The 22,104-nt window shown below is 43.3% G+C and overlaps 1 protein-coding gene across 1 annotated transcript in view; it reads right to left on the reverse strand.

Moving 5' to 3' along the window:
• TAFA2 (TAFA chemokine like family member 2) overlaps window positions 1–22,104 on the reverse strand; it is a 1,231,988-nt gene that overhangs the window by 840,629 nt on the left and 369,255 nt on the right. Inside the window, exon 3 of the mRNA XM_078655863.1 lies at window positions 13,127–13,198. The gene's annotated coding sequence lies outside the window, so the exon portion shown is untranslated. The remainder of the gene's footprint in view (window positions 1–13,126; window positions 13,199–22,104) is intronic.

Raw genomic sequence — 22,104 nt, forward strand, 5'->3', positions numbered from 1 at the left:
CTTCAGCATGATAGTTGATAAATTCGTTCCCTCAAAAAATGTATATACATAAAGAAATTATATTAAATACATATAAAATATATTTTTCCTTTAAAAGAAGAATACATTTTACAGCTTTTGATATTTGCTATTAAAAAAACATTGAAATTCACTGAAAAAACCATAGGTTATAGACCATATATAGTTAGGAATTAGCATTTACAAAACCTTGAAAATTCACTGAAAAAACCACAGGTTATAGACCATATATAGTTAGGAATTAGCATTTACAAAACCTTATTTTACTCACACAAAACCATTGAAATTTGCATATATAGTTAGTTGCACTAACTATATATCGCGCACCAGCAATCCACTGCTGATCATGTCACATATTACATCATTCATGACATGGTCAGTGACATCACTGATGACATCACTGATGACATCTCAAATGACATCACTGATGACATCACTGATGACAACATCCAGTGACTGTATGTTTCTGTAAAGTTAAAATATGTCTTACATATTGAAGAATGAGTTGATGTATAAGTGTCTGGATGAAGGATTTAGTAGGTGCATGACTGACTGTATGAGTGAGTGATTAAATGTGTCTCACTGAGTGCATGGGTTAGTGACTAAACTGTCTTAATTTGTGCATCATTATGTCTGTTGTTCTGTAAACTGCTGCATGTGTTGATCAGTAGCTATATGAGTAACTATATGGGTTATTGATTGGTTGCCCAAGTATTTGTATGGGAGACTGAGTGAGTGTGTGGGTGGCTGGGAGGTGTATGACTCTGTGCATAGATGTGTGAGCAGTTGATTCACTAGATGTATGGGTTCAAAAGTGCATGTGGAAACAGCTGTATGGGCGGTTGACTGTGTGCATGAGTGTATTGGTGAGTGAATGGATATCTCAGTGCTACATGTCAAAGTAAGTACATATGTAAAACACAGTACATGTGAGAGTTGACATATATAAATAACTGTGCATAAGAGTCAGTGAATGTGTGAGTGGCTGTATGGATCATTGTGAACTTGTATCAGGCATTGTATAAGAGAGTAAATATGTGTTAGTATATGTTTGAATAGGTAAGGTGTGTATAACTGTATAGTTGAGGAAATGGAGGTGTGATTGATTCTTTGCATGACTGACTAGGTGTGTGAGTAACTCCATGGATGAGTGACAGTCTGTGAGTGTCTGTTTACACTGAGTGTATCTAAGGTTATATTAGAGTCTGAAGAGGTTCATCGTATTATCACATGAATGATGTCAACAGTGATGTGATCAGTAATGTCAAATGAGATGTCATCAGTGATGTCATTTGAGATGTCATCAGTGATGTCATCAAGTGTACTCGAGCAGCCCTGTGGCAGAGGGCTCGCTCGTGGGTGGCATTTGGAATTTAATTTTAAAACTTGCCTGCTTCCTCTGCTGACGACAAGCAGCCCAGCTTCTTCTTAGTCCCGCTGACGACGAGCGGTGGACGCTACTTTTTTTTAAAAAAAACCCTCCCAACCCGCCCTGCTGACTCCGCCCACCCTCGTCATCAGCCTATTTAGGCTCCGCCCCCTTTTTTCCAGTGTACTCGAGCAGCCCTGTGGCAGAGGGCTCGCTCGTGGGTGGCATTTGGAATTTAATTTTAAAACTTGCCTGCCTCCTCTGCTGACGACAAGCAGCCCAGCTTCTTCTTAGTCCCGCTGACTACGAGCGGTGGACGCTACTTTTTTTTAAAAAAACCCTCCCAACCCGCCCTGCTGACTCCGCCCACCCTCGTCATCAACCTATTTAAACGTCCCCTATGCGTCAGCGCAGCGGACGAGCGCAGCGGGCGCGACGGAGGCGCGCCGGAGTTGCGCCTGAGTTAAGCCCGTCTGCGCCCGACCGCGGCGGACCGGGGCTAGGGGCACGAGATGCTGCCGGTTTTATCACGTATTCACCTTCCCAGCTATGTCAGCACTGGGCCCCTGGTTCTATTGATCTTTCCACTTCGACCTATCTTCAATGTCTTGGCCTATACATCCCCCCACCTCACTCCCCCCCCCGGGATTGTATCACACCTAGCTTCCCTACCTCTCTCATCCTCTTCTATTCCCCTCCCACCCCCTGGCCCTCCTGTTCCTCTGTTTAACACTTCGGCTGCCCTCCTGAACACTAGGTCTGCAGTCAACCATCAATACGACCTATTTAACTACCTCGACTCCCATGAACCAGATCTCTTATTTTTAACTGAGACCTGGTTCAAGACCGACTCCCTGCCCAACGTGCTTGCCGCCTTACCATCGTCATACTCCGCCATTCGAGCAGATCGCCCAGAAGGCAAGCGGGGCGGAGGAGTGGCCCTAATAGCTCGTACTGACCTCAATTTTCAAGTTCTCCCATCCCCCCCTATCCCTGATGTGGACCACCTGGTAGCTCGCTCTACCTCCCACCTGGCCCCCCTCACTTTTGTCCTAATCTATCGTCCCCCCCCAACCCACCCCCTCATTTCTTCCCAATATCCAGACCCTCCTGGCTACCCTGGTAATCAATAACTCTTCGGTATTGGTCCTAGGGGACCTCAACTTCTGGCCTAATGACCCCGCCGAAAGTCCCCAATCAAAGGAGTTTACCAGTCTTATGAACAGTCTAAACTTTCTGCCACTGATTCATAGCTCCACCCACATACATGGTCATACACTTGACCAAATCTGGTCACTGAACGTTCCATCTACACCCCCCACCATATCTCCATGTTCGTGGTCGGACCATTCTATTATCACGCTTTCCCTTGCCCTGGCACCCACGGTCAAACCTCCGCTTCCCAAAAACATCTGGGTTCGGAAATGGGGCAAAACAGACATGCCCTCTCTCTGCTCAGCCCTGGCCAAAACCAACCCTGATCTATCTGGCCTCTCAGCTACTTCTCAGCTGGCCGCTATTAACCACTGGCTTACTGCGGCGGGCGACGAATTCGCTCCCTTAAGGCGGCTCACAGTCAAACGGGCCCACGCAGCTAATCGCTGGTTTACACCGGACCTTAAGGTAATGAAACTAGCTGCAAGAAGGGCCGAGCGAGTTTGGAGAAATTCTTACAATCCCGCACAAAAGGCAACTTACTTGTCTGTCTTACAAACCTACAAAAAGGGCATCCTCGAAGCAAAAACCGAATATTACACCAACAGGATAATGACAGCCGAGTCCCAATCAAAGGAAATTTTTTCCACCGTCCACGAACTAGCATCATCCAGTAGAGCCACGGTCACCATCCCCCCTTCCCAACTCCTCTGCAACTCGCTCAATGAGTTCTTTATAGATAAAGTGGTCAAAATCAAACTCAACATCCCCTTGCCTTCCCCCACTTTTGTCATCCCGTCCCCACCCATCACTACCGTCAAGCTAACCAACTTTCCACTATTAACTAATGACACTCTCCTCCCTCTTCTTCATCGGGTCAAATCTGGCTCCCCCCTGGATTTCGCTCCTGCTCGTATCCTCAAAGAAATTTACTCAACATGTCCTACGCCTCCCATGACCCTTCTTAATGACTCACTCACACTCGGGTCTGTCCCCAGCTTACACAAATCGGCGATTGTTATACCAATCCTAAAAAAAACGGACGCCGACTCATCTTCCCCCTCCAGTTACCGCCCCATTTCACTTTTACCTTACCTTGCAAAAGTCCTCGAAACCCATATCACCACTACCTTAACCACTCATATCGAGGCAAATCATTGCCTCTCCCCTTGTCAAGCTGGCTTTCGTCCCATGCACTCTACAGAGAAAGTGGTCATCTCAGTAATGGACAAATTGCGTGAAGGCATTGACACCAACCTTCCACAAGCCCTGATACTCTTAGACCTGTCCGCCGCTATTGACACGGTGGACCATTCCATCCTTCTCCACCGTGTCAGGGCGGCAGGCATAGCAGGCTTGGCCTTTTCATGGCTTGAGTCTTTTCTCGCTGGGAGAACTCAAGCGGTCCGTTTGGCTGGATACGCTGCGGCCTCCCGCAAGGTAGAGTGCGGGGTCCCCCAGGGCTCATCACTTTCCCCCCTTCTGTTTAACCTTTATATCTTCCCCCTCATTTTTATGTTACAGCAGCTGGAGGTCACCGTGTTTGATTACGAGGATGACCTCCAGCTAATCTTCAATCTATCCCACTCATCTTCGTCTGCTCTGAACGTCCAGACAGTAATGACGTTCATTCATGATTGGATGAACTGCAACCACCTCAAACTCAACCCGGACAAGACCGAGCTGGTTCTGACCGGAGGTGGTTGCAGTCCATGGTCCCCTTCCTTTTGGCCCCCTTCCCTTGGTGCTCCCCCACTCCCTGTGCCCAAAGTAAAAACCCTGGGGATTTTCCTCTGCCCATAACTTTGTCAGATGTTTGAATGACAATGATTGTAATCTGAGATTCACCGAACATATGAGTGATACTAAAATTGAATTTTTAGATGTTCTGGTGGAGATTGTAGATAACACCATGCAAACAAAATTATTTCGCAAGAGTACAGCGGGTAACAGTATCCTGTATGCTGCCAGCTCCCATCCTAGACAACTGGTATATAGCATCCCTTACGGTGAGCTATTGAGGGCCAGACGGAACTGTAGCTCAGAGGAGAACTATCAACTTGAGAAAGAGACCATGATTGATCGATTCTTAGAAAGAGGGTACAGCAAAAAGACTATCCGAGAAGCCTGTGCCAAAGTGGATGTGGTGAATAGAACTAAACTACTCCACCCAGACAGAAAAGACCCAGTGAAAAATAACTTGAGGTTTATAACGAAATTTTCAGGGCAGTCATCACAACTACGCAAAATACTACACAAACATTGGCACGTACTATTAACTGATGCCAACTTGGAAAAACACCTTAATATCACACCGCAGATCACATTTCAAAAATGTAACTCTCTAAGAGATGAATTAAGCCCCAGCCTGATTACTACCAGACAGACGAAGGCCAATGTAACTGTGGGAGGTTTTACAAGGTGTAGAAAATGCAAGGCTTGCAGGAATAGCTCTGATTGTAAAATCCTATCGATTGCAGGCACAGATAAGAAACTAACCATCAGAAAGAAACTTAATTGCAATACCATGTACTGTGTGTATGCCCTTCTATGTCCATGCAACAAGGCCTATATAGGCAGCACGATCAAATGTGCCAAGAATAGAGTTCTCGAGCATATAAGAGCGATTAGGCACAACAACAAACAGTACCCTGTTGCCCGTCACTTTTATGATCAACATTTTCAAAATGAAAACTTGTTAAGAATGGTTGTCATTGATGATATCCCTGTCAGCATTCGTGGGGGGGACCGCAAACTGGCACTCCGAAAACTTGAGTCTAAATATATAATTGACATGGAAACTATGATGCCACAGGGACTGAACTCGAGCGAAGAATTGTCAATTCATCTGCATTGATAGATACTAGCAGTAATGATGTATATATGCAATGTATACCCTGTCAGTGAATTTTGAAATTTAACAATAATTTCTTGCATAAATACATCACCTGTACTGTTGTAAATTGCTGCCTTTTGGAACGAATTTTTTTGATACTGTTATTATTTATTTTCAGGTGTATGCACATTTGGGGTGATGGTGATATATGCCAACTGAAACATCCGAGACCAAACAAAATTTTGAGACAGCACACCTTGATCATGCCCACTTGGGCGTTAGTAGCTTTTGTTTTGTAATTATGGGACATGCCTTGCAACTACAATAACCCAATACTTTGCTGCCCACTAGGACGATCTTGTGTCATTTCCTAGTATCACGGAACTCGAGCAGATCCATTGTACAGTTATACTTATAATTGAATTTTGAAACATGTACTTAGGAGTTCGAGCGATTACAAACTACACTTTAGGATTGGGTGATATTATCTGTGCCCACTGGGGCGGGACCTGGCTTTGTGTCACGTAGCAAAACACTCTTTGTAATTCAATGATATATTGACTCTGATGATATTTGATTGACTATTATCTTTTTACTTTTGAAAACTTTTCATTTTGGATAAACTGTATCAAACACCTGCATTGTTCAAATGTATACAAATGTATTGATATATGTTTACTGTGTGAGGTCTCTACTGACTAGGTCAAAATGGCGAAATCACATTTTTTGTTTACTTTCACCAGGGTGTAGTCCGTCTTCTTTGTTCACTTAATTACGTATATTTAAATGTGGGCATTTGTTATGCTTCTGTAGCGTGACCAAGCCGAAAGGTGAAACGCGTTGCTGTGCAGTCCGATTAAATTTACTGCAAACCAAGTAAGGTGTCCGTGTTGTCCTTCCTGGAGCTGGGGGAGTGCGGAGTGATAGTACACAGGGCTACCGGTGCCCTGAACACGGACCGCCCCGCTAGACGACTTCCTTTCATACCGGAGCTTGTGGCTTTTCATATATATATATATATATATATATATATTTACTTATATTTATTTTTATTTTTTTTAAATTGAATCTGCCCATTTTCCTTAAAGTAAACGAATCGATATGGACTCATTTTAGAAGCTGTTAAAATGTTACTGCTTCCTGAAATGAGTTTAGTAAATAGCAAACAAGCATTGGCATAGCCAATAGGTCTGGCTTGTGGGACCTTATAAGTATTTAGTTTTGCAGCACAATATCCTTGGTGCAACAAGGATATTGTGCTGCAAAACTAAATACTTATAAGGTCCCACAAGCGAGACCTATTGGCAATGCCAATGCTTGTTTTCTTTGCAGCAAAGCTGTGATTTGTCGATGAGAATTCACAGAAGCGGCAAACACCACCCAAATGAGGCAGTTTCGGGTGGAGCTAAAAAGCACACATCACCACACCAGGACTTCGCAGCACTCTATGCAACGCTCTCAGTAAAGTAGACCTGGGGAAGCCTTCCTGGACATACAGTTGCTGTGGGGCACGCCTTCCACACACGGACTGGAGGGGAGGGGCACAGACTTTGTTAGAACAATTGTGCAATTTCTCACATAAATTGGTTAAAAAAAGCACTGAAGGGCCGGCGGCTGAGGAAGTGACATGCGCCGTGTGCGTGTACAGTGAGCTGATACCGGCGGCAGCCGGATTTTTGCAGGCAACAACAACAAATGTGAGGGGGCATGACTGCAATGAATAAAAGCATAAAGATGGGAAGAAAAAACCCAGTCATTTACTACTTGGACAGCAACTGAAGGAAACACCAGACTAAGTGTCATAAAATAATAAAAACAAAAACAATGGCACGTCCCTGGAAGTCACAGGAGGGAATTAGAGTAACATGAGGTAAAGTGGACAACAACAGTTCAATTGACGGGAGAAGTAGGGAAATAAATAAACGACGACTAAGATGTCCGGAAAAGCACAAGTGTTTAACAGTATTATACAGCTCAAAATGATGGTAGAAGACGTTAGTGCCCATGAGACGCTTGGACTCGATGAATGCAGCGCGTCTGCAATTATAAAATAAACAATACACGGAAGACGCGCTTAGGAGAGGAAAAGACATTTAACCATTCACAAAAAACTGCGCAGTTATAGGGTTAGATTTGCTTGTGAAGAGTACCCTGTAAAGATTATGTAATGCCTTCTCACTTCCTTATCAGTCCTCGGATCTTTTGACGCTGGTTTGGTTAGTAAATTCTGGTATCTGAAAGGGTTCTGGTAGAGTTGTACCATGTATAATAAGCTCGGGATTTCCATGTCTCGTCAGCGTTGCAGAACGGCCTGGGGGAAGCTGGCTGGGGAGGGGGAGGATAATTAGGGGAGGAGTAGCCGAGAAGCCGCAGAGCGCACGCTGGGCGAAGCCCTTTGATGTGCTCTGCGGCAAATGCAATTAGGAGGGAGGGAGGCTGATGCGCGTTCATGTTTGATCACGTGGTTCACGTGAACTTCATGAAAACCGCCAGCAAAAAGCTGGTGGTTTCACGAGGATTTTGGCCACTTGAATTCTCGCTCCGCTCGATGCGCACGCGCGCATCGATAGGTCGCGAGACCTAAAAACATTTCTGTGGGTATACACAGCTATTTGAACTGTTTGCAACCATAAAAACTTTTATACAACCTTCATATCTGCACAAGATCAGACAGTTTGGTGAAGCTGAAGAACCAAAACTATAATTCTTACTTGTTTCCATGATCTCAGCTTTCCTACTACATTTTGAGGAGTGAATCAAAGATTGGGTTCAGTCTTCAAAGACATGACATCCAAGAGCATGTGTTGGGTTCCAATCCAGTTTTATTATCACACACTACTACAAACTCTAAGCTGTATTCTAAATTCCTCCAATATTGTAAAGATAACCAAAGATAGAAAATGAATATCTAAGATCACACAACTTAGTCCAATTCAGAGACCAGGATTAAAAAACATTCCCTCTGGTTCCACAGTTTCCAAAATGCCCACTAGAACACTGAAGCGAAGGTGGTTCTGATAGCAAGATGCAAAGAAGGTAGTGTCCAGGAGTATAACACTGCAGAGGGCCAAGCCCAAATTTTAATGCAGAGTATATTATCAGTACATTTTGTTAAAGTGGTAAAGGTGTGGTTAAACATTAAAAAAAGACTTTCTAGATCCTTCCCTCTTCTATCCCTCCACAATTCTTTTTCAATCTAATGACAGACTAACATGTCCACCGCTCAAATTATTTTCATATTTGCCCAACTAATTCACTATTTATCCTTTTTTGGTACTGGAGTAGTGTGCTACTTGCCTAAAATCGCTTCAACAACTCATCAGGGGTAGCAAGCTCTATATAAATGCATACCTTTTCCCTCTTCGATCCCTCCACCATCCTTCTCAATCTCAATAACAGACTAACATTTCCACCGCTCAAATTAATTTCATATTTCACTTTACTATTTCACCACTAATCCTATAAGGGTTCCGGAGTAGCATGCTACTTGCCGAAAAAGCAATTTGACGCCTCATCAGGGGTAGTAAGCGCTATATAAATGCAATTACAAATCAATACCATCATATAAACACTCCCCACCACACATAATCATATTATCACGAATGCAGCATCATGCATGTAATCACACCAATGCAATACTAAACCAAGGAATGCTCACAATTGCGTCGCACATACTCTCCCTAATATGCTCAAAATCCATTGCTGCATTTTGTGGGTTATGATTGAGAAATAGATAGGGCCCCAATGCCATCAGGCACAATGCCTATTGACAGTGCAAAGAAAATTGTGTTGCTAATGAACATAACCTGGGTAGAAGACATGTTTTATCTGTGCACCTTATTCTTGCAAGTTAAGGAGATATGATAGAAACACAGTCTTTGTGTCCTCACCCTTGAACATCACTCCAAATAGAGCTGGGTACGTCATCGGGTATGTGGGGGGTCAAACAGGCAGGGGCAGAGCAGATTTCTGTCTTGCGCAGAGACATATTATATGTTGAGAGCAGGGCAAATGGAATGGGTGTATTAAAAAAAACATGTAAGTGACCATAAAAAAACACCACATGGAGACTGTCTCTTTACATACTTCACTTGTGCTTAAGATAGCAGGAATTGCACACTTGCGCCAATTATTGTAGGATGTAAGCGATTCTAAAAAAAGAAACGATATCTGGGGGAGATGGGAGGGGGCTCATTTAAAAGTAAGCCCATGCAATAGTGTCCCTCATTATAAAGAGGTGGCATATAACACATTGGACCATTCAATTTGCACAAAATCTGTTCTCGACTTTCTTTATTGCAGGTGACTTGTGACATCTCTTGTCTCCTGTAACAAAAAAAAGACTTTGTTGAAAAACTGTAATAAGTTATTACAGTTAGTTCTGAAGTCACAATACCTGCTGTTAGAGCCAGCAGCCAGGGTGAAAGGCAGCACAAGGAGCATAATTAAAACTTCAGTTTAAACTGTGAAAAACAAAACTTTTTTTCCCCCCGCCTACTCTGATTCTCTAGATGAACACTGATCAGGCGAAATGAGACATTTATGTCAACATGTTTCTTTTTCTAATACTTTAGGAAAATATAGGAAATATAGACTCTCTCGGCATGTTTCTACACACTCTGAGCTATAGCATTTTCTAAAATCTGATTGCATTAAACTGGTTCGAATGCCTTTTTGCAACAAACATCTAACTGCTTTTGTTGTTTGTTGTTTAATATTCCACTGCAGATTCTATTTGTATTCATCAGGCCTCCAAAAATGTGATCTCTTTCATATGAAAGAGTAACACACTAAGGATTTAAGTGGTTTGTGGGAGGGATGATTGTGTGTCCATGTATTGTAAGGGATAAAGTACCATGCCATACAGTATAAGGATATTGCAAGTCACCTCGGAGTTCCCTGGCCATAAAAAGGAACTCCGAGGTGGCTTGAAGTATCCTTAAATTTGCATGGCAGGGTGTTCTTTATCCTATAGATAACACATGGGAGCCTTGAAGGCCTGTATACAAGCCTGTCTCTAATTTCTTTATTAAATGTGAGTTTGGGCGCATCAAGTCACCTGAATTAAAGAAATGAGGTAATAGCTCAGCTGTAATAGCTTTCGCATGCCTGCTACCAGCTAGCAAGCAGCTAGGAGAAAGGTAGGTTACAGAGCATAATTAAAGCTACACTTTAAAACGAAAATAAAATCTGGCATTTCTGCTCTGCTTTATAGCGAGAAGTAGAAAGAAGATATTCATGGCGACATGTTTATTTTTTCAATGCTTTAGGTAATTATAAGGAAGGTAGACTCTCTCGGTATGTTTCTAGCATTCTACACCATAGAGGCTTTTTAAAACTGAAGTGTACAAAAGCAATTCTAGTATATTTTGCAACAAATATCTGACTGTTTTTTGGTGTGTTTAATTTTGCACTAGAGATTCTAATTTTATTCTGATGTATAAAAACATCTTGTCTCTTTCATATGAAGAGCACCGCACCAGGAACATACATGATTTGTGGCAAAGATTATGGTATGCCCATGTAGTATAAGGAATAAAGTGTCCCCTGTCATACATGATAAGGATATTGTAAGTCACATTGAGAGCCATGACCTTATAAAGGAACTTGGCTTTTGGCCCCAGTACTGTATATGATCACAGCACTCCTCAGTGAATTGCAATATCCTTAAAGTGTACCATAGGAGGTATTTTATCCCATGTATCTTGACTGTTATGGCAAAGAGTCAATCAACACCTCTGCAATAGCAGCCCTCATGGGAAGATGTAATATGAAAGGCTGGCCCAATGTGACACTCTATGGTGCGAGACGGGCTAAAGGACTGTGTAATAATTATGTTCATTGTATGCATTTAGTTCTCAGAACAACCCGACAGTAAGATGGAGTGTGTGATGACATCTGTGTAACAGTTTACACCTTATTGGCAGTCACTGCACACTTTGTACAAGCGGAAGAGCAGCTTTGTAGAATAGAGAAGCTGCCCCTCCAGCTCGCACTGGATAGACTCAAGATAGGGACTTTTATCGAAACTTGTTGAAGACTGGTGCATGCCACGGTGCTGTGAGTGTGTACGATCTGTCTACAATGGGAACCATGATAAATCAGCTGCTTGGACAATATACCCCACAAATATACTTGATCTATTGATCGAGCCTGTGATGGCTCAGCGAGGGGGGCTGCATGATCCCTCCTCGTGTTCAATGATTTTGGCCCTGTAGGTGGGTTCTCTGGGGCCTGCGATGGCTTGGGGAGGTAGGCTGCACATCCCCCTGCTCATATAGAATGATTTTTACCCCTGGGAATGGGCTCCATGGGGCCTCTAATGGCTCGCATAGGGAGGCGTGTGTGCCCATCCCCATATACATTAATTTTGTACCTGTGGGTGGGTTTCCTGGGACCTGTAAAGGGAAGAGGACCGTGAGTCTCCCCACCCCATGTACAGTAATTTTGACGTCCCCCTCCCATTAATAAAACAAAGTGGCCACAGCCACTATTATGTGTTTTGTGTTTTTTTTTTTACAATTCCACTAGAGTCCCACAGGATTGCAGCAATATTTGCAGATTTTTATTTGTGTTGGCCTTGGGAGGACCTCTGGGTCCCTCCCCCCTCAGGGGGCTGATGGCGTAAGGGTATCCCTACCCTTATATTTTAGTTTTTTTAAACATGTTCAGGACAGGGAATTAAGTCCCCAAGTCCTGTAATGTCTGACAACAACAGTTCTCTCATGTTGCTGGCAGCCAATCAGAGCAATCACTTCCGCGGCAGTCTAACACCCGCGGGAGTGAGATGGCCCAAGAGAAATAAAGCTTCCTGACCCAATCAGAGAGGTCCATTTTTGAATTGACCTCCTACAAGAGTCTCTTGAGCCTCTCGCTGCCCCAGCCATCTAGATATACAATTATTTTTTAACCTTAATTTCTCAAAGATGGAGGAATGGATTTAAATCAAATCAGAAAAAGCTGAATTTTTGCTGATCCCCTGCCTAAAGAATTCTATGTAAAATGCACTGGAACTTAGCATCTTGGCAATTCCCTTTTTTCTTGGCCCCCACATGATGGATCTCCCCGAAACCTTCAATGGACAAACTAGTTAAATCAGAGCATCTTTTTGTAAAGTTTCCTATGCAAGTGCAAAGGTTCATGATATGGTCCCTGCTGTTTCACAAGAACAAAGGTTAGAATGGCCCACTACACCAGAGTTATTGTGTTGCTAAAAATATGCACAGGCAAGAGGAGGATGGCATGTTTCATAAATTGCATAATCAGTCAGTGCCAGACAAACCCAAGTACGTTCTAAATATGGGTTTCAAGGCATCACATGGAATTCTGCATGGTGGGTTGAATGTTCATCATGAGGCACGGGTGCAACAGTGACGCGTGGAGCATTGCTAGCATAGCATTAGTAAAATATAGCATTGTTTTCTGCTGAGTTTGTCCTGCTTTTATCGACACCTGCTATGACACAGGCAACCTCAGCAGGGATACAAGAAGCACAAAATAATTCTCACAAAAGTCAAATGATGCTCTCGAGAGCTCCCTTTCTCTGCATGCAATGTACCTTTTCTCTCTTGCTCATACATCAATTCATCATTGTTATCCCTTTTTGCTGCTTTCTCCTTCCCGACAGCAAGGGCATATCTTCTTTTTTCTTCCACTCTGTCCCAGTACTCAGTCTCTCTGGTTCTATCACCCCGCCAGATATCATGAGGATGACTCTTGCTTCAGAGCGAGCCTGATGTGGTTCTTACCTAAAGTTGATGAAATGCTTCGGCACGTGCTTGAGTTGGCACCTGTTCATCCACATTCCCAGAAGTCGCCGTCTATAGAAAATGAAGCATAGTGACTTACGGTTAGACATATCAGGCCGTGACCTAGCCACACAAAAAAGTATACATTGGTTTCATCCCATACCCTCCCCTTCCATTGACTTCATGACATCTACCGTCACCTGAACGAGGATACGGGGCTCGAATGCTGCTGCCCTCCAAGCTTCTCATTCACTGTGAGGCCATGTCCTCTATATCCTCCCATGACTTTGAAGATCCCCCGCTGGCGGCTCATATGCACAGTGCTAATTAAAACATCATCAGGTGTGCCAGTGTGCTGCTGGAGGATGCTGGCGTACGAGTGCCGCCGTTAAGGGCGAATTAGAGCAGCCAGTGTCGCAGGCGCTAGACTGCACCTGACAGCAGACCTGGCAATGCCAAGGGCAGCAGAGGAGGGGGAGGTACAAAGAGGAAGGGTCTGGGAGGGGTGGGCTCCATGGACTACCTGGCAGTAGCAGGGAGTCAAGAGAAGCTGGCGGAATACAGATGATGGAGAATACATGTTAAAGGCCAGTTGCCTCTATCAACTCTCACTATTAAAAGATATTTACGACAATAATTTTGATGGAGACATGTTAAGTGGCTAAGTCGAAAAACATGAGACCTCATACTGCATCGGAAAAGCATGCAGTGTTCAAAAATGATAATACGAAAACGTAAACAAAGGGAGAAACAATGATAATTACACATGCACATATTTATGTTATGAGAAGCAAAATATAGCTAGCATAGAGAGTGTTGTGACAATAATTTTCAGTATGTATAAAATGAAATAAATGTCTGCATAATGAGGCTCCTGAAATGCTAAAATGCTTAACTGGAAAGAATCGATATTATGCAAACCTGCAGCTTTCTGTGACATTTATGTGGTAAACAGGTATTTCATAAGGACACGTTAATATTATGCTTTTAAAATGATAACATGCAAATTATGTTATAAAAAAAAAGATAGGAAGGATTTGTTTAGTACTACCTAATATTGACATGTAGTTTCTAAAAGAAGAAGAATAATTAAATTAATTAAGAGAAGTCGAAATGCATTTATTAATGTGTTTTATAATAATAATAACACAGCAATGATTCAGCGAAATTTCAAGTAAGCCTCAAATGCGTTTCTTTCCTGCCCAAGTATAAAATCGTATGAAATAGTTAGTTTAGCCACTGTGGGAACTTTTCATGAAGTTTCTTTTCTGTATTGGTTAACAATGGATTCACTTCTAGTTAGGCAACACTTTTGACAGAAATGTAGCACTCTTATTGCAAACTCAGGAAAAGCACTTGGGAACGGACAGACTGTGAGCAAAGTGATGTTCCATCTACTTCTGTGGAAGCGTCGGATATTTAATACAAATTGAACTTAATAAATCTAATGAATTTGCAAAAGGATTACTTAATCTTCTGGATTTTTGGGTGATGTGTTGATTACCCCATGAACGGCCCACTTTGAGCGACCAATGGAAACCATATGGACTAATGAAAATGATACTTTGTGGGAGTAAACCATGAACTTTTGGAAGTATAATTGCCCTCTTGGAGGAGGAGTTGGGGGTTGGCTGTCATTTTTCCATTTTCCCTGCCTGCATGCTGACGGACTGACTCTTGATTTCCTTTAATGCCAAACCTTTGAACTGAACTTTCCTTACTGCGATTCTGGAGTCTGCACTTTACCAGCTGGTAAAGTTCAGCAGGAGACAACCTTTCGACTGAAGGGTTATCTGACTTCTTCTGTTGCACCCTGTACTGCAGTTCTGACTTGGCCATATCTATATTGAAGACGGACTAAATCTCTCAGTCTTGTTTTGGTTTGTATGATTCGATAACCGATTCTCAAATTCTCTTTAGTTTCTCTTTCATTCTGTCCACAGGCAAGCTGCAAATGTTTACTATTTTTCTGTATTGCATTGTGAAGCTACATGTATTAATTACTTGTTATTAAATCTGATTCGAAATGCGATTTCATGATATGTCCATTCAAAAGAGGCATTAGATAAATGTTTTACATGAGTTATCTTTATCGTTTTTGGCTCATTTTTCCTGTTTTTCCTGTTTCAAGGTTTGTGTTTTGACGTCTAAGAAATGTAATGAAATAGGCATGTGTTTGCCAATTCTTCATTCCAGGTCCTCATAAGGAAATTGCTTCACATTCTCCAACTTTTCTGGTCCCTGTTAGCTCAACAAAAAGATCCATTGGAGGACTGTGATGTATGGTGATAAGGATGATGATCAGAGAGTAAAGTGTTTCTATGTGGGTTATTTGAAATGGGACTAATGTGACTAAAACTTGGTTGTGATAAAGAGAAATATAGTATAAGCTTTCTGCTGCATCACAGAAGATCAAGAACCTTCCGGCAAACACGAGGCATGTCCTGGTGACTGGAAAGATTCAAGTAGATCATTCAGGAAGCCGGACGACACACACGATTAACACATGATTAGAGTATGTCTTCTGTGTTGTAGAGTTCAGGTGTGACACAGGATAAAGGAAATGGCACCAGCATCATTTCTGGGAGTGCCCCTCATTAAGTGCATAAAACTTATCAGCTGGAGGATAGTTCAAAATCTCCTCTAGGAACAGAAAGTTAAAATAAATGCTTCTCAGGGAGTCTGAAGAATAGTGAGCCTTACAACCAGCACAAAACAACTGATGACTCCTTAATAACCTTAACAGTTTCTGTCCCACATGGAACGTCATGGAGGAATATGCTGAAACTGTGAAGGGTAGAGTGGACGTCAACTGACCATTCTCCAATGGATCCTCACTGATTTGGCTGTGCGGAAGAAGAGGGCAGAACCACAATGGACATGGAAGCAAAACCAACTCGATGTTGCCTACTTGAATCGTCACTGAGGCATCAATGAGGGTGATTTGGCGTTCAGTTGTTCATTCTGTGTTTGATCCCAGGCTCGGCATTGTTGTTCACCCACTACTCATAAATGCACACATATACCGTTTTAGCAACATAACTTATTCTGGACCTGCTCTTCTCATGCGGTGTGAATAAATTAAGAACATAGACACGCAGCTGTTAAAATGTATCTTTAAAGTTTCAGTCTGAGTTTTATTTCGTGCATGTTCTCTGACAATGGAAAATACATATGATTTCAAGAAGAAACATTGTGAAGATGATTAAGTGTGATGTCACACAATCGATGGGAGGTACACGACCTTCATCTGTGGAGAAACAAAGAGGGGAATAACAAAAATCTTCTTTACATCAGGTATCTATCTGTGTACGTATCCTGCTAAGCCGTCTGGTCTGCTGGCTCAATGGACTAATGCATCCATTGCAGGGGCCTGTGTTCGACCTCATGGTCACAGGTTCAAATCCCGGTGGGTCCACTCAGCCTTTCATCCATCTGAGGTCGATAAAATCAGTACCATTGAGTTGGGTAACAATGAACATCTGTTATTCAGCGCCAAGAGACCTCTGAGTGAACGTGCACTTTACAAATACACATGTTATGTTATGTTATAATGGTGCTAGGCTATGAGGTGCCAGTCTACAGAACAGGGTTTCTTTCTCACACCTTTGCTAGCCTAACTGATGTTTGAAGGCAGTTGTTAGAAAGCAGATGAGTTGGGGAAGGGTCAGTTGACCTCCCTTGACCTAGGGTGGGATGTGTTGATCTTTAGATGCAGTTACCTGGAACCTAAGAGGAATTGGAGATTTTCAGAGCGCATTCAATGGGAAATGGTAAGCAGGCATGCCTGGGTGACCACCTATGGCTTGAGTATTTCAAAAGTCCCTGGTCAGGTACAACTACTTGCTCAGGAAAAGGTTATGGCCTCTAATTAACCAGAGCCACTGTCATAAAGATAGGACTAATTGACTGGAGAAGATTGAACTCATAGGCCCCTCTGATACAGAAGGCCTTGAGTAGGCACTTGAGCTCCTGGCCATATAGAAAAGTTTGGCGTGAACAGGGAAGGGTTGATGTGGAACCTGGATGCTGAGGACCACCAGAGATGGACCCTTTGCCATTGCTATTTATGATGTGGTCAGCTTAATACTCAGAATACCTTTAAATGCTGTGTTGTAGCTCTTTGAGATGGAAGCTGGTAATTTACCGTCTATAGTTACACCATCGCTTCCAATGTCCATGCTCGTCCTTTCTGTACAGTCAGCCTTACATGGACTGTTGACCAGGCATTTGCAGTTGCGTCTCTAGGTTTAAACCTTGTTTCCCATTTTATATAGTCGGCCGCTGAAGCACATAGTCCCAGTGGCGTAACGATAATTGAAGGAGCCCCCCTTCAAGGTACGTGGAGGGACCCCCTCTGGACTCTATCAAGAGCTCTCCAACTTAAGTGCTGTGCTGAGGGCCCCCCTGGAGCATTGGGGCAGCACTGCGGGGCTGCGGGGGTCTGTGTTACGCGCCCGCATCTCAGCCATTGAAAGCTCAACTTGTTTTGCGCTGTAGGTTTCAAGAGGACCTTGAGCTCGCCTACTGCTTTCAGGTGCTCGCCAGGGCCGGACTGGGAACCGAAATCGGCCCTGGCAAAGTGCTCAGCCGGCCCCCACCTCTCCCCTGCGGGTGCGACCGCACTCTTTGCCAGGGCCGGTTTTCGGCCGATTTTGTTACAGGGCCGTTTTTGTAGCTCTGCTGCAAAAACGGCCCTGTAACAAAAACGGCCCCCTGGGGCCCAAAACCGCCCCCCACCTATGCGGCCGACCGGGGGATTGCCCGGTGCCCACAACGGCCAGTCCGGGCCTGGTGCTCGCCCACCTCTAGTAGCTTCCCCTTCAGCATGTCATTAATCGACATTGATCGCCCATTATTTGCCAGCTATTTTCTGCTCAAGACAGCTGCTTGAATTTCTATTGTAAAATGTGAAGAAAAAATAGACATGTTAAATCATCGTAGTCGTAGTCATGGAGACGAGCTGTGTGACCAAGCAGTAGTTGTTAGCTATTAGACTAGCCCTTCACAAAGAATATGCTGTCTAAGGCCCTAAATTACAAATCACCTGGAGGGCCTGGCGATACTAATCGTGCCCTATACAACCCAAAAAACCAAGTTCAGTGCTCATCAGGTGCTATAATTACTGGCTATTATTAGCTGAGTCCTTCAAAGTCAGGCATAACATGTGGATTCTGGTGTTTTTTTAATCCATAAATTCTCTTGTCCTGCTATTTACCGGTGATTTTCCCTGTATATAATGCAGGTTTGACCTGCTGATGTGTACCAGGGAAAAACTGTGAGGTGCAACCTTTATTACGCCTGGTAATTACAGAGTGTGTGAAACTCCACAGAACTTATCATTTCGACTCCTGTGAAAATAGGTAACATTATGCTACCAGCTTTTAAAGAAAGTCATGCTGGTCATCTAGCTGCAAGGTATTCATTTTCTTAGCATAATATAGCAATTTTCATCTCATATAATAAAATCTGATCATAGATTTGTGTTACATTATTGGAATATTTAATTGTTTGGATCTCATGCTTTGGGCACCACAACACTCAAGCTGTGCCTTACTGATGAGGCCTAATAAGGCCAAAATCCATCTAGGTTTGCTTGGGGTCCCATCTTGAGTCGACCTGGTTTGGCGGTTCCGGCTGGAGAGTTTCTATTGGAGTATGATCGAGAATTATTTGAAAATGGCTGGTCTCTTTCTAGAGAGACAATGTGGTTGAAAAATGATGGCCTGGAATGTGACCCACGTGATTATCAGTGGCTGAGATTAATTCAAGTATTTCCTTCCTGACTTTGCTGTTTGCTACACTAAATATACAAGCACATACACACATATGCGATTGTCCATTATTGATGCCTTCAATAGCTTTATCTGTCACACCTTGTGTGCTCCCTAAAAAGTATTTCTACTCATTCCCCTGCAATTGTTATTTTGAGCTTCCTGGCAGCCACCACAGCCTGCAACCAGCTGATGTTTTTGAGTACTAACTCCATTGGGACTTGACATACGCAAATGGTTGTAGATACACTTGCCTAAACTTACACAGGCTGGGTAAGCACTGGGAAATATGCTGCGGAAGGTGGAAATGCACATTACATTTCAGGATTCTCTGTTCGAGTAATTGACCGAAGTTATGACTGCAACTTTATTATGAACCCATCCCCCTTTAAAGCTGCAATATATGTTTAGAGCTTCTGTCCTGATGAAATTATATATGCATTTGTTGTTACTCCTTTACGACTCGGAAAAGTCCTTAATATTGTTCGATACTTCAATCTTGAGAATCGCTTTCCATAATGTCTTAAACATCAAGTCTCCTGGTGCAACCTTTTCATTTTCTCTTTCGTGATGCATATCCATGCAACATTCTTAAAGCCCCTGCTGCCACACCTCACGCTGCTGGGACACAGAGCGCTTAGCCCCTGTAAAATATTCTACACAATCCCGCCCCCTCCGCTGGGGTGTTTAATGAGGTTTCCTGTTCAATAGCCAAATATCTTGCTATACCTGTATTGGTAAATCTTATACATGGCTGATACTTTACTTCAGAGATGTACCACACAAGTTAGCAAATAAAATATAGAGTTGCATGTCTGACCATCAATCACAAAAATATGTCTGGCATAAATATTGTGGACTAAATCTAATTTACAAAATATTGCACCAATAGAGTTATAGCTTTGTAAACTACATTTAGTACACAGTATTTTAACTTATTTAGGACATGATATTCTGGTACTATACCTATAAAACAAAATCATAAAGAGGAAAGAAAAACATCACACGTGAGAAATACAGAGAAACGGATGGTGAGAAGGAGAACGAGGAAGAAAAAAACAGCTTGCGAGGGAGGAAAGACAGATTGAAATGAGATGGATAAAATGGGCACACACAGAACCAACGGATAGGGGTGTCTTACCTGACACCACCTCTTATTGTATACATTCCAAGGCAAGGGAAGGAAGCTATGTATCCTCCTATAGGCCCCTCTCCATGCTTAAAATAGGTTACAAGATCACTATCAAAATATTGGAGGCCGTATCTGCCGATGTTAATACACCCTGATCAGAACGGTATTACCTCCCTCAATCTATGGCAACTCTTTAGGGTAATAGGGAAGACGCCCGCAGGACTGTATCCGGATACAGTAGTTTTGTCCGAAGATCTGCAAAAGGTGTTTTTCACAGTCCAGTGGCACTACCTGCATTCATTCTTCCAACTCATGGCATTGGGAAAGTGGTGGATTAAATGGGTTGCTCTACTGTAAGCAGCTGCAATCACGAGAGTTCGGACAGGATCCTTTATCTCTGAAGCCTTCGTGGTCTTCAGGGGTACACGACAGAGATGCCCACTATCGTCAATGCTATTTGCACTGGTGGTGGAACCCTTCACCAGTGTCATCCAGATGGAGGGCCGGGATGTGATCATTCCGCTACATGACGGCAAACACACATTTTTATTATACACAGACGACATGTTCCTGTACTTGCTAAATGCTGAGGAAGGGCTGACCCTGAGTCTACAACTCCCAGACAATCTGTTCAAAATCTCTAGACTTTGTAACAATCGGTCCAAAACGTGTGTGTTCCTAATATCCTCGGACAATCAACAGGATCCTACAGTGGTGGCACAGTTGGGCATTATGTGGGAACCTGGAACATTTAAGTGCCTCAGGTGTGAAAGTTTATGTTATGTTATATTATGTTATCTGGTGTTTATAAAGTGCGTGGCTACTCCCAAATGTGTCCCAGTGCTAAGAAAAAAGAGCACATAACAGCAAACAAAATATCCCCCCACATCAGAATCCGGCAGGTCCTAATGCTGGAAAAGCCATGTTTTCAGGTTGCTCCTAAAAGTAAGGAGGTCCGGTGTCTGTCTAAGAGAGAGAGGTAGACCATTCCATAGCCGAGATGCAACTGCTTGAAAGGATCTTTCCCTACCCAGGAGAGCAGGACCTTTGGAGTCGAGATCAAAGCTGAGCAGAGGACCTCAAGGTGCGCTGCGGTCCATAAGGATGAAATCTTTCCCTTAGGTAGGGTGCTCCAATCTTATGAAAAGCTTTGAAGACCGAGACTAAAGCTTTAAAATTGATTATTTGTTCGCACTGGAAGCCATGCAGGGAAGATAGAAGATGAAACGTGTGAGTCCTTAGACCTGTCAAGAAGATGGCCATGGCCGCCACATTCTGGATCACTTGTAAACGGCCAAGTATTTACTCCGGTAGGCCCAAATACAGGGAATTAACATAGTCCTGTCCCAACACCACCAGGGCCTGGACTACTGTTTTCCTGTGGGAGACTAGAAGCAAGGGGTGAAAGTTCCTCAACATTCCCACCACCCCAAAACAAGCCCCTGCCACTGATTGGACTTGCGCCTTCATGGAAAGGGCGGCATCCAATTTGACCCCCAGGTTTTTCACAATAGTAATTGAAGACGAGGGGGGGGGCATGTCCGGCGGCCACCAGGTATGCCATGCTTCATATGGACGCGAACCGAAGAAAATAATCTCTGACTTTTCAGAGTTACACTTCAATTGACTTAGTCTGAGCCAGGAGAAAACCTCAGAGAGGCAGGTGTTAATCATGTTGCCATTGAATTGGGTACCCTTCTTGCACATGAACAACAGTTGAGTGTCGTCCACATACAACACTATTTTGGCACCGTGTTTCTCGGCGAGAATGGCAAGAGGGTCCATATACAAATTAAACAATGTTGGGTTCAAAAGTGAGCCCTGTGGAACCCCAACATACAACAGAGGAATTTCCGCAGCGAAAGGAGGTGACCAGATTATTTGTGAGCGAGTATTTAAGAAGGACGTATACCATCTCAATAACGTGCCTCCGATCCCGCCATCCTTGAGTCTTTGCAATAATCTATTGTGGGGCACGGTATCAAAGGCAGCGGAGAGGTCCAACAACACCAAGACCATGTTACCTCCTCTATCCAATGTGGCTTTTATTGTCTCAGCAACTTCTAACAAGG

The sequence above is a fragment of the Lissotriton helveticus genome, chromosome 1_1, assembly GCF_964261635.1.
Source record: "Lissotriton helveticus chromosome 1_1, aLisHel1.1, whole genome shotgun sequence".
Lineage (NCBI taxonomy): Eukaryota > Metazoa > Chordata > Amphibia > Caudata > Salamandridae > Lissotriton > Lissotriton helveticus.